Below are 13,359 nucleotides of genomic sequence, written 5' to 3'. Positions count from 1 at the left end.
AGAATAAAGGAGAAGCCATTCTAGACTTCTCTTTGACAAATGGCTTGATAGTAGCCAACACATGGTTGCGAAAGAGAGACAGTCACAAGATCACATACAAGAGTGGCCCACATGCAACTCAAGTAGACTTTCTCCTAGTAAAGAAAGGGCAGTGGGATAGAATCTATGATTGCAAAGTCATTCCCAGTGAAACAGTTGGCCAATAGTATAAATGAATGGTTGCCACAATTAGCTGCAAGCAGTGGTCAGAGAAAGATCTAAGGTTAACAGAGACAAGTTTGAAGACCTGTACATTGACCATGGCAAAAACACAACAGTTCAAGGAATTACTCTGGGGTCAAGCACCTCAAGAAGAAGAAGGAAAAGTAGGTACAGTTGAAGAAGGATGGAAATGCCTCAAAACAACATGTGTGAGGACTATAAAACAGATATGCGGCTGAACCAGGTATGGAAATAATGTACATAAGGAAAGCTGGTAGTGGAATGTAGAAGTCCAGGAAGTCATCAAAAGAAAGAATGCATGCAGGAAAGTCTGGGAAATAGAAAAGACAGACCAGGCTAGGAAAGAATGCTAGTTGGCTAACAAAGAAACTAAGAAAGGAGTTTCAATAGAAAAGAACAAGGCATCAGAGGCACTCTACTAGCTTCTGGAAAGAAAGTCAGTAGAAGGCACAAAAAAACTATATCAGGTTGTATGGCAAAGACAGAAAGATAAAGAAGACAGTCAGGAATGCCAGCAATAGCTTGCTAACCAGTCCACAGGACATCAAAAGCAGATAGAAAGAGTACTTCCATCAGGTTCTGAATGACGAAAGACCCAGAGAAGCTGTACTGCCTCAGACACAGCCTACGATGAGAGAAGAGGAGGAGCTCATCATAGAAGCAGTAAGAACAGTGCTAAGGAAAATGAAGTGAGGAAAAGCAGCAGGCTCAGATGAGGTCACAGCAGATATGATAAAGATGCTGGGTGAGGTAGGGGAGAAATGGCTCCTGAGGGTACTCATAGCAGCATGGAGAGAAAGGCATATCTCAGAAGACTGGAGAATAAGCATAGTCCAGTGTTAAAGAATAAAGGGGACATTCACAACTGCGGGCAGTACAGAGGTATCAAACTTGTGTCACATTGCAAGAAAGTTCTGGAAAGTGTGGCAGATAAATGAATATGCTGAGTAGCAGAATGTAAGATGGGGATGAGCAATTTGGATTCAGATCAGGATACAGCACAACTGACCTGATGTTTGCAGTGAGATAGTTAGTTGAGAAAAAGCTAGGGAAGAGGAAAGAGTCCAACTGGGCATTCCTAGATTTGGAGAAAGGCTATGACAAGGTCCCAAGAAAGCTGATTTGAGCAGTCCTGCAGTGGTTCAAAGTCCCAGATACATTGGTAGAATTATTGCAAGCTATGTAAAGGGACCTACTAACTCAAATATGAGCAATGTTTGGTCTCACAGAGGAGTTTCCAATGGGAGTAGATGTGCACCAGGGTTCAGCTTTGAGTCCACTGCTGTTTATACTGGTGATGGACTACATTAGCAAACAGGTCAGAGGGGACAGATCAACAAAATTTCCGTATGTAGATTATGTAGAATTACAGGCAGAGTCTGAGCAAGAACTTCAGTAAAGGATAGGGGAATGGAATACAAACCTGAAGGCACATGGGATGAAACTGGGTACAGATAAGACATCTGTAATGGCAACAAATGGAGGAGTTCAGAAGAAGCTGAGACATGAGATAGAAGGGAAAATAGTGGAACAAGTTAACAGCTTCAAGTATCTGGAAGGGGTGGTTGAGGAGAAGAAAGTCTGAATGAGGAAGTAAAAGTTAAAATCAGTGGGTCGATGGCTAACTAATGCAGACTGTCAAGTGTAGTATATGACAGAAGAATGCCAACAAAACAGAGAAGTAAGGTGTACAAAACAGTGGTGCGACCAGTTCTACTGTATGGTACAGAAACTTGAGCAGTAATGGCAGAGCAGTTGAGGAAGCTTGAGGTGATGGAGATGACATGCCTGAGAAGGGTGGTAGGATGCACACTGAGGGACAGATGAACTAACGTAGACATAAGAGCAGAAGCCAAAGTAGCTGCAATTGCAGAAAGATCAAACAGAACAGCTTACAGTTGTTTGGGCAAGTGTGGAAAAGCAGAAGAAAATCTGGTAAAGAAGATGTGACAGACAGGAAGAAGGCAAGAGGAAACAAGGGTGTCCAGCCAAGAGGTGGATATATTGTGTCACAGAAGACCTGTGCTAGTTAGGCATGAGTGTCGAAGAAGGCAGGAGAATTACATTGACTAGAGACAGATGGTGACATTTGACATGACACCCCGAGCCCATGTAAAAAATGCGGAAAAAGAGGTTGATGATAATGAATGATGATGATTTCAGCTATTTCACCTTTCTACTTCTTATCAGTTGTACAAGCCATGGTGGCAAGACAGACAGGAATAATTATTACTTCAGAAACTTAGAGACCAGTTCCTTCAACATGGTAGGTACAGGATTAGTGATTCTCCATTCAGCAAGCTGCGTGTTACCCATCCTATTTAAAATTGCTGTTTTTGTCTGGTTGTCATACTTTGTGAAGCAGATACCTATTTAAAGTGAATTGGCAGTCACCTGCCTTCCACTACATTGCATCAGAGCAGTACACAGAACTTACATTGAGCACTGCACACTCAAAGAAAGGTTGATTTAAAAGTGGAAAATATTCATCTTAAGGCTTTGATTTTCTTTTTTTTTATTGCTGCAAGTTTATAATTGATTTATGTGAAATTACAGGACAAATTACAATAATTGTTTTATTTCAGAAACTAAATATCTATTGACAAGGAGATCATTCTAAGTGGGAAGTGCAAAGTTGGCTTGATTTTCCAATCTGTAAATAGAGCAGTTCCTACTACATTTGAAATCTTGCTAATTAGCTGGTTCGTATGAGCAGGAACCTGTTGCCTATTTAAGTTTAATCTGCAATCAGCCATTTTCTGTTTATTTTAAGTGGACAAACAACACATCTGCATGGGGCTGTCTACTCATGCAGGTGAACATCTACAGATCAGCATTCAGACATCTTTGTGTAGGCCTTGTTAATCTGGACTTTTCTACCACTACAGCTTCTATATTTGCTAGTAGTACTTCCAAGCTGGAAAGCAGTAACTGTTACATCAGCAACTAAAGTTCCATTGAAAATGATTGCAGCAGTATTTTTTACTTGGATGAGGGGATGATTAGCTTTTTTTCTCTAGTCAGAATTCTTGAGTTGTCTGACCTAGTTAAAATCATGGTGATTTGTTGGTTACGCTAATTGAATTGAAAACTACTTTTTCCTCGGTACATCTCCATTCCTGCCACTTTAAGCTGCCAGTTTCTCAGGTCCATCATCCAATTAATTGCAAGGTTTTCTCATGCAATAAGCCTAAAACAGCCTACCACTGTGCTGCTATGCTCTCATATGGTCATGCTTCCAAAAATGTTTTTTTTTTTCCTTTGACAATGATAAGACGTTTTACTTGGCAATAACTTCCATGTATCCAGTTCCAGTGCTCCTGGTAGATTCTGCCTACCTTCCTCTAAAAGTCACAATCATTACAGAGCAGACTGCTTTCTGCCCTCAAAAATGGGGAAACTGATGTTGGCTGCTCAGTCCCACCTTCTGCAGCCAACTTCTCCATGTTTAGGTTACTAGTTAATATTGGACCATCTGGGTCATAGTCAATGCTCCATTACTCTGCAGCATGGAGTCAACTGATGCAGAAATTAGTCACATACTTAGCTGTATCAACAGTCAACTGTCTTCCACTCAGAAGGAGCATAAAGAGTGCAACATACCTACAATGAGTCGCAGTAAGATAAATTAATCCACATTTGTTGCTGCTGAAGCAGTCATTTGAGTCTGACTCATAGTGACCTCAATGACTTTAACATGCCAGGCATGTCTGCTAACAACTGCTTTTTTAAGTGCTTGCAAATTCATATCCATTCCTTTAGTAATATTGCATCCGTTCCTTAAGTATTGATTGATTTTCTCTTCCTGCAAGCAACAGAATTCTCAGAAATTTTCTCCATCTAGACAGTTCCAAAGCATCCATTTTCCACTGTACGTTACTTATAGTCTAACTCTCAAAGCCATACAGTATTACTGGGAAAATACATCGATTTTTGACTGTTTAGACCCTTGTTGACAATGTGATACCTTTGTTTTTTAAAGTCTTATCTACATTTCCCTTATAATTGCTCCAAGAAAACAAACATCTGTTAATTTTGGGGCTTCAGTCACCACCTGCAGAGATCTTTGAGCTCCAGAAAACATCACTGCTGCCACTTTATCATCCTTATTGCACTGCTTTCCCTGTCTTTCATCAAACAGTTATTTCACATTTAGTTTGTATTGCTTTTTTCTACATATAGATTACTCAGGCTGAACTTGACATAGTTTGTTATGGGGTATGCAAGTCAAATATTTAGAGTACTCAATAAAGCAGAAGTAAATGTTTTTCTAGAGCTCACCTATTTTCTCAGTATTGCAGGAGATGGGAACTTGATCTCTGACTACTCTGTCTCTTCTAAAACTGTCTTGTACATCTGGCAGTTCTTGGTGCATATATTGCTAGAGTCTTGATTGCAGGTTCTTGTGTACTACAACATATTAACAGTTACTGTTGTTTGATAGTTGGATCATTCTTTAGCAGAGCCTTTTTTCTGGAAATGGAGCACAAATTAATGTTTTCAATCCAATAGCCGCTTTTTTCTTTTCAATTTCAATAAGAAGCACTATAGCAACCTCGTTTGCAGGGTTTTAAACTGTTCAGCTGGAATTACATCACTTTCTGCTATGTTGTTATCAGTAAGGACTGCTTATTAGTAAGGATTTCTTAGGTATGTTTAACTTCTTACTCCAGCATCTCTGACTCTAATCAGAGAACATGCCATGCAGTCCTTCTTATATATTTCTTCTGTATATTTCTTTTTCATCTTCAGAATATCTTCTGTCTTTCCTAGGTCTCTCCCATCTTTGCCTTTTAAAATGGTTATTTTTAGGTAGGCATTTCTCTTAGGGTCACTAATATTCTTGAACAGATCTCTTATCATCTTCCATTTCTTTGCTCTGAACACTTGAAATGCCTTCTTATCTCTTCTTTATGTTCTCAGAAACTCTTAAATTTTTTTGACATACTTACCCTATTTCAGTTGTCTTTTCACCTCCTTTCAGTGGCAACCTGTAATGCCTTCACATCTAGCAATTTTGCCTTCTTAATCTTCTTTCTCTTTGCAATATTTTTGTTTTCATATCCTGGACAATAAAATGAACATCTGCTCATAGCTATTAATTTTCTCAATCCAGGTTTAATCTCTTAAATCTGTTCTACATCTCCACTGCATATTTATTTGAAATATTGTTGATCTTGTATCTAGCTGGTGTGAGGTCTTTTCATGTTTAATTTAACTTCTCAAGTTTACAACTAGAAGCTGATGGCCTGAGTCATCCTAGTTCTTATTTTGGTAACAGTATAGAGCTCTTCCCTGATCGCAAAGTATATAGTCAATCTAATTTTAGGTATTGACCATCTGGTAATATCCATGTTCATAGTTCTGCCTTAGGATGTTGAAAGAGTGTCTGATATGATCAATGAAATATCTCTGAAAAAAATATGCTATCTTATGTCTCCCAAGGCCAAACTTGCCTGTTAATTCCAGTCATACTTTCATTACCAACTTTAGCATTCCATTCACTTATGATGCAAGTATTATCAGTAACCATTTGAAATGTCAGGACCCACTTCATTGCGCCCTGAAATAGTGGAGATTGAATAACTGAAAAAAAAATGGACTTGCATATACCAATTCTGAGATGATATTGGAATCCTGGAGTTGGTATATATAAGCTCATGGGATACAGGGGGACATGATCTCCAGCAAAAAATAATTTTAAAGGATAAGATTGATGTTTGATATTCACTCTTCTCCTGCATGTTTGGTCATTTTTATTTCTGGTGTGTAAGTACTCAGCATTACAAGTGCTATCATTTCATTAGGGAGCTGCAATATCTCCTGCATGTTTGGTCATTTTTATTTTTGGTGTGTACGTATGCAGCATTACAATTGCTGCCATTTCGTTAGGGGGCTGTAATATATTTTACCTGTTATTTCCAGAAGGTGCTTCAGGGACTCGTAAAACTGGTTGACTTCCTACTCTTTGGCATTAATAGATGGAGCTTAGACTGCTATCACTGCTAAGACCATTCAATCATTGTTTTTTGGGGGGCTATAACTGAGCATACCTTTTACTAACTTTGTGATCTATTCCATTTGTTCCACTAGATTTTTGACCACAGTAGAAAATCTGAGGGGTTGGTGGTTGCCATAATAATTAGATTGTTTACTTCACAAATCCAAAGTACAGGGTTTGATACCCACCCTTGAAAATTTTGAATAGGCTTAAAATAGCCCATAGCAGCAACCAGTGTAGTACTTTCCTATGAACCTATTAACTGATATTAAGTTATTAGTTCACTAATTTCTAACATGTCAGTGTTTATTCTTGTCATCTCGTCCTTAGCCACAAGTTCACCTTGTTTTACAATTCTTATGGTCAAAGATGAAGTGGTGCATAACTCTTTGCAGCACTGAGTCTTCCCTTTGTCTCTGAGCACCGCAGCAGAGATATGTTGTTTCAGCTTTAATCCATCTGCATAATAATGTCTAACACTACACATACTTGTCCTCTGTTCTTCTCCAGTTATATATTGGACATTTTCAGATTTGAAGATCTTAGCTTTCATTGCCATTTTGACATAAGTTTAGTTGCGTTGGGTTTTCTTGGCAATAATACTGGAGTGGATTGATTTTACTTTGGCACCGGAACCTACTTTGTCTGATCTCTCTGTAGTTACCTACCAGTATTGGGCATCCCAGCATGCTATATGCCATAGTTTCACAAAGATGCATACCCCCTTCATCATGACAAGGTAAGGGCCCGGAAAACCTCTTTCAGTTTATTTTATGTGTTTTGCTTCTACTCAGTTGTCATAACTTATAGCAGATTTGATGGGCATCTTTTTGTTTTGAACATAATTACAATGCCAGTAGCATATTATACAGACATCTCAAACCTTCAACAGAAAAGTATGAAAGATTTGCAGTTGCAGAACATCAATAGAAAAGTAGCTAGGCAGCTTTTTTTATTTTATCCAGAAATGACAAATACACCTTCACTAAACCATTAACAAATTGACAGAAAATATTAAATTACTTGAAACAAGAGACCTTATTTTTAGAATTATTTGATTTAACTAATGACATATCACAAAGCTTAACTTCTTACTGTCAAACCAACCACTAACGATGAAACAATAAATATCTTAACTAATTGATGTCTTAACCTTATGTAAACTGCTTTAACTTTCAGCTGGAATTAACTAGCTAACATTTTCAGTAAAGCACCTTTACTAATCATTAAATAGTGAATAGTCATATAACCTCTGTACCTTAAAATACAAATAAGAACTACTAAAAAGATAGCACATTTTTAGATTCTGCTAACTAGAAATAAGCAAACACATGTAGACCTCTGACAAACTTATTTTTAGAAATCTGACACATGATGGATTCCTCAAGTAGTCATGGAGTCCAACATGCTCCATGGGAGCATTCTGCTGATCACTACTGCTCTTGGTGTCAATGTGAATTGCTAATTTACATTAGATCCCAAGGAACACCTTCCATAATCTGAGGTTCTCAGGTTATCTCTAACAGAAAACCCAAAACCATATTGGTACATCAGAAAACCTCACAATGTAACCAAATGCAAACACATATTGCAAAACCTACAATCACTTATTTTCTGTAGCTTGGTTCCAGAGACACTCTATTTGTGCTTGGAAACAGTAAAGAATAAATCACAGATGCAATGGATGGGAGTTTACTAAATCTACACTATCTAAAACCTAATAACATAACATAAAACCTAACAATCCAAATAATGTGCTTGAGATAAGTTAATCAGTGGTCCAGATAGCAAATATCTTAAAGGCTTCTATAAGTAATAATTTTTGTATGCAACACATCTTGGAAAGGGGAATTGCATATGCATAGACATCTTTCAACAGTGAAAATAATTGCTGTAATACTCATTTTAAAGCACAAATTGTTTATGCAACAATGCATAAGCATTTAATTATTTGTTTACTGGCTTTCAGGACATATCAGGAGCATCACAGCCATGTTTTAATATATCACCTATCCATTGTGCAAACATTTCATAATGCTTGCTATACATCAGATGCCATATTGTGTCTAGTCTTCTAAGTTTATTTTAATAAAATCCTTATTTTAGTTTCTCTCTAGTTGAAACTTCAGCTCAGTTTGCATTCTTTTTAAGTTAGTTAAGCAGACTTTTGTTTTATTCTGTGAAGAAAATGCATTTTACCCTTTCTGTCTTTCACACAGCCTTCCTTTTCTATGATGCCAGTGTCAAACAATGTCTGCTTTTAAAGCAGAGGATGGTAGTAAAGGTTCAGTTTCAGAGTTTAGTTTTAGCTACATGCTTGCATTTGATGCTTTTCTCAAACAATCTAACCTACTTGGCTGCCTGGCATGGCTGATTCTGGCAGTTTTAAGTGAGCTGTGGAATTTCCTTCATCTAACCATTGTCATCTTATCACACTTTTTAGGTGAGTAGCTTTATCATTAGAACAGTGCTCACCTGTACTAGGATTGAAAGGCTCAGCTAGACACTTGTTGTCATACATGCACACATGCAGAGTCCCTTACTATAATTAATTTGATGAAACAAAAAGGCCTTATGAAACTGCTTCATATGTGAAGCAGATAATTACATAATTGCTAAAAGAATGAAAAGAGCCTCCATGAGAATGGCAACTGTTAAATACAATTCCTTAGGTAAATATAAGCACAGCTTTGTTAAGCATGAACAGGGAAAGCAGGGGACCACACTGAACTACATTAGGATATTATGAATAACATACATACTTTAAACTTTGTAGTTTCCATTTATACCAGTCAAAGTACAACATAATAATATATATTTAGAAATTACATTCTCTGTATATTTAAGCAATAACTGATGATGTCTGTGTGGTATGTTGAAGATTTACCCATGGCTGGTGTGGTTTAATCATGAGGGTGAAACCTGAGTGATTAACTAAAGCCAACCATGGGTAAATCTTGAATATATCACACCAGGGAGTCGGTTATTGTTATTATACAATGACATTATTTAAGAAAAAAAAAATACTTATTTTTCTCAAATAATCCCCCGGATTCAGCAAGCTCTGCACAGAGTGCAGGAATAGTATATGAGCTAATGCACGCAATATGGCCAATGAGCGATTCAGGAACAAGCTCCCTGGACGTGCACAAGAGCTCTTGCACTATTCCCGCATGGACACCACTGTTATATGCTAGTTACCTCATTTTCTGGTGAAAACCATGCAATTGAGGTGAATTAGCTATCCAGGAAGCAGGCAGGCATCAGTGCAGGAATAGTGTAACCTGCAGAAATGTATTCAGTTACTAATGGAATATATTTCTGCAAATTACAAAATGGAGGCATGACAGCTCTAAATAAAGCATATATTCAATGTAGTAGACATGCCAATGGCCAAATATATGGCCAGTGGCATGAGAAATAGTTGCAAAATTATAAAAAATAACTTTCATTTTTTTTTGCCGATTTCGGCCGTTTAAGCATCGGGCAGCGGTGCACAAATGGGATCGGCCCGAAAATAAGAAATAAAGTTGGAAATAAGCTTTTAAACCCAAATCAGCATGCCAGTGGCATGCATAAGACAACAATACCAGGGAATACTGGTTGCTAAGGGAGAAGGCTGAGTGTGAATGTGGTTACTATGAATTAGCATTCTGTTTTATGAAAATGAGGGGATTGATACTGAATCACAGATTTCCTCTCAGTGTTAGCTTGCACCCAACCGTGTAGGTGCAGCAACACCACTGCATATGTATAAGAGGTGGATGAACTCATAAGGGAGAGTGTCATGCATGCTGTAATCTTACTGGAGCTCTGTGGCCTGTGTTTGCCCTTAGCTAAGCACAGCTAAGGAAGGGTGTGTGTCTGAGGCTGGCTAGCAGTGTTTACATTGCCTAAACTGGTGTGCGTGCCGCGTACTGAGTTTTAAACAAAAAAAAACAAAAAAAAAAAACAGGAAATAGCAGCTCTGTTCATATCTGAGCAGAGGGTATGTGGGAAGGCAATGGGAAGGGAAAACAGCAGTAGGAAGGCAATCAAGGAGAACTAGCATAGCTGGCAGGTGAAATGTATCATAATCAGCCAATTACACATGGAACAGCCTAGCACACTACTATAAACTATACAAACACCTTCCAGTCTGTTTTTTCCCACAAACACCACCGATGTACACAGATGGAGGAAATTTTACCTGACAAAACTAACAAATTGTTAGGAGCTCCTGTCGCTCTCATACATCAATATGTGCAAGAGGCTGAGGGTAGTGAGGATGTGAATGCTGATGACCAACCCACAGTGAGGAGAAGGAGAAGAGTGTACAAGTCCAGGGTAACCTACCTGGGGTACATGAGCTGGAGATATTGGAGCGCTATAGGTTGGACAGGGATATTCTACAACAAACTGTTGGCTGTGCCAGCCACGCCTCACACACAGAACCAACAGAGGGGAGCCCATCCCAGTGGATAACAAGATATGTGTAGGCTTAAGAATACTAGCCACAGTTACCTTCCAAAGGGCAACTGGGGATATCATGAGGATCTCACAGGCATCAGCATCCAGGGTACTCCACCAGTTCCTGCATGCCATGTCAGCACATGCCGGTGAGCACAAATATTTCCTCAACACCCGTGAGGTGTTGACCAGCAATATGCATCTCTTCCACCAAATAGCAGAATACCCTGAGGTAGTGGGTGCTATAGACTGCATGCACATACACATCAAAGCAGCAACCAGTGAGCAGGGTAAGGTCTACATAAACTGCAAGGGCTTCCTCTACATCAACCGCCAAGTCATGTGTGATGCCCAGGGCATTATCTTGAATGTGTATGATGGCAGCCCTGGAAGCTATCAAAACTCCCATATCTGGCATATGACACAGCTGTACCAGTAATTTGCCAGTGGAGACATCCCATATGGCCACCTAGTGAGGGATGCTGGCTACGCACTGGAGCCATGGCTGATGAGACCCTTCAGAAATGCACACACACCTGATCAAGAACTCCATAATGAGGCACACACACACACCAGAATCATAATAGAGCATGTGTTTGGGATGCTCAAGTGACAGTTCCACTGCCTGGTCATATCCAGTGGAATCTTGCAGTACTCTCCAGCTACATGTACACAAATGTTCAAATGTTCATGGCATGTGTCATGCTACAAAATATGATCCAGTGGAAACAGCTACAGCAGAAACAGCATGGGGCAAGGCCACACAGCCCCCCACCATTGCCAAGGCCATCACAGGCAAAGAGGGACTCAGAGGAGGAACTATCTGAGCCTGCCCATGTAGGCAGAAGGAGGCATGCCCAGTATGCCCAGGCCTTGGCAAAGAGACAATGCATAGCACATACACTGACACGGTAGGAACCCAGGGAATGACACCTCTCTCTCTGACTCGCACATACAATAAAAGGGATGCCAAACATGACACTACCTGTGCTTTACCATGTATACGGAGTGTACTATGTGCAACTGACATAGTCAGCCTTCCAGCACTGTCCTCAATACTGGCACAGCCACAAAGTAAGTCAGTCTTCTTATCAATTGCTGAATGGAGTAGTATGTTCTGAAAGTTGTATCTATGATATGAACGTGAGCATGCAAGGGAATCTGGTGGCTGAATGGGACGGTAGCAGATAGTGGACACCTATATGGGCAGCATGAAATCCATAACAAATACTGCTGTCAACATACTAGGCAGTACTAGACAAGGTGACAAATCCCATTGCAGTACATGTGGTGGCCCAAATGTGAGTCCATAGGACACACACAAAGCATGCCAGTGAGTCTCACATACCCACTACCAGCCTCAGCCAGCAGGGCAGGTGTAGATGACCATAAAGAAAGGCTGAGCTAAGGCCTCCAATTGATGGCTATGGTTAACAGCCCCCCTCCAAATCTACACAGACAGACTACTACAGGTATGGCAGTTGTATGTCAGTTCTGAAGGGTAAGAATTCTGAAACTGAAATGTAGGTCAATAAAAACCTAGGATCTGTACTCTACTGATATGCCTCCAGTCTGCATGATAGGTCAGAATACAAAATGAAATAGAAGCCAACAGAGTACCTGAAATACCAGTGCAGTCATAACAAATGTTTAAAGTCATCAGGTGTGCCCCCCCCAGAACCCTATGTAGAAATGCAGTAACATGGAAGTGTGAGGTGTGATAACAGTGGAGCACAGATTACCCAAGCTGGCAGAATCTACAGGATAGATTGTTGCATGTGTACAATATGCAGGGGTCCATGTGTTCAATATTGTGTGGAAGTTGTCAGCATGTAGGTATGGAGGGTTGTGTCTCGGACTCTTGGTGGCCTATGGGCAATACTGTGGATGACAGGGCCATGGACTGACAACTGCAGTGCCAACCACAATGCTTCTCAGCAATACCCATGTCAGCAGTCATTCATATTCACTGTCCAGATGTCAATATCTGTCACCGTCTGAAAGATGGACATGCCATGAATGTGGGCCTATACATACACACAGTACTCAGTATTTCACGGTAAATAACTGTGAGCAAATAATTATATCTTTCAGTAGTCGATGACATAATACATCACAGTGTAAAACAGTACATATGTCTGAATATATCTGCTAACACCAACCATGTAACACAAGCAGCATAGGCAGCAACAGTTACAGTAGCCCCCTATCTGTCGCCCATTGTGACTCCATATTGTCAACCTATCTACAGATATCCTGCAGAAACAGGTTGCTATTTGTAGGTTGAGAATACCAAACCCTGGACTGAGAAAACAACCCTACCTGGAATGGATTCACACACTCAATACAGATGGTCATACTGGGTATGCTCCTACACTTAGAGAAATTAAGTCCATGTCTGACAGCACCGTGGACTATACATATCTGTCATTTGCAGATGTCTGTGCAAACACACCACATTGTACACCATTTATGCTTCACACACACAATGGATAGGAATACTCACACATATCCAAGGCCAACACACTATAATATGTCAAACATACACACACAGAGATGTGGGGAAGAGAGAGACAGACAGTGACAGATAAAAAATTCCATTATGGGACCTGTCTCACCCACTACACATCCAACTGGCCGATATCACATGATGTCCTGATGTCAATCACTGTAGATATTCCTTTTGG

The sequence above is a fragment of the Protopterus annectens genome, chromosome 6.part0 (assembly GCF_019279795.1).
Source record: "Protopterus annectens isolate FY-2018-M chromosome 6.part0, PAN1.0, whole genome shotgun sequence".
Lineage (NCBI taxonomy): Eukaryota > Metazoa > Chordata > Ceratodontiformes > Protopteridae > Protopterus > Protopterus annectens.
The sequence above is the reverse complement of the archived record's forward strand: the minus strand, read 5'-3'. Positions refer to the sequence as shown.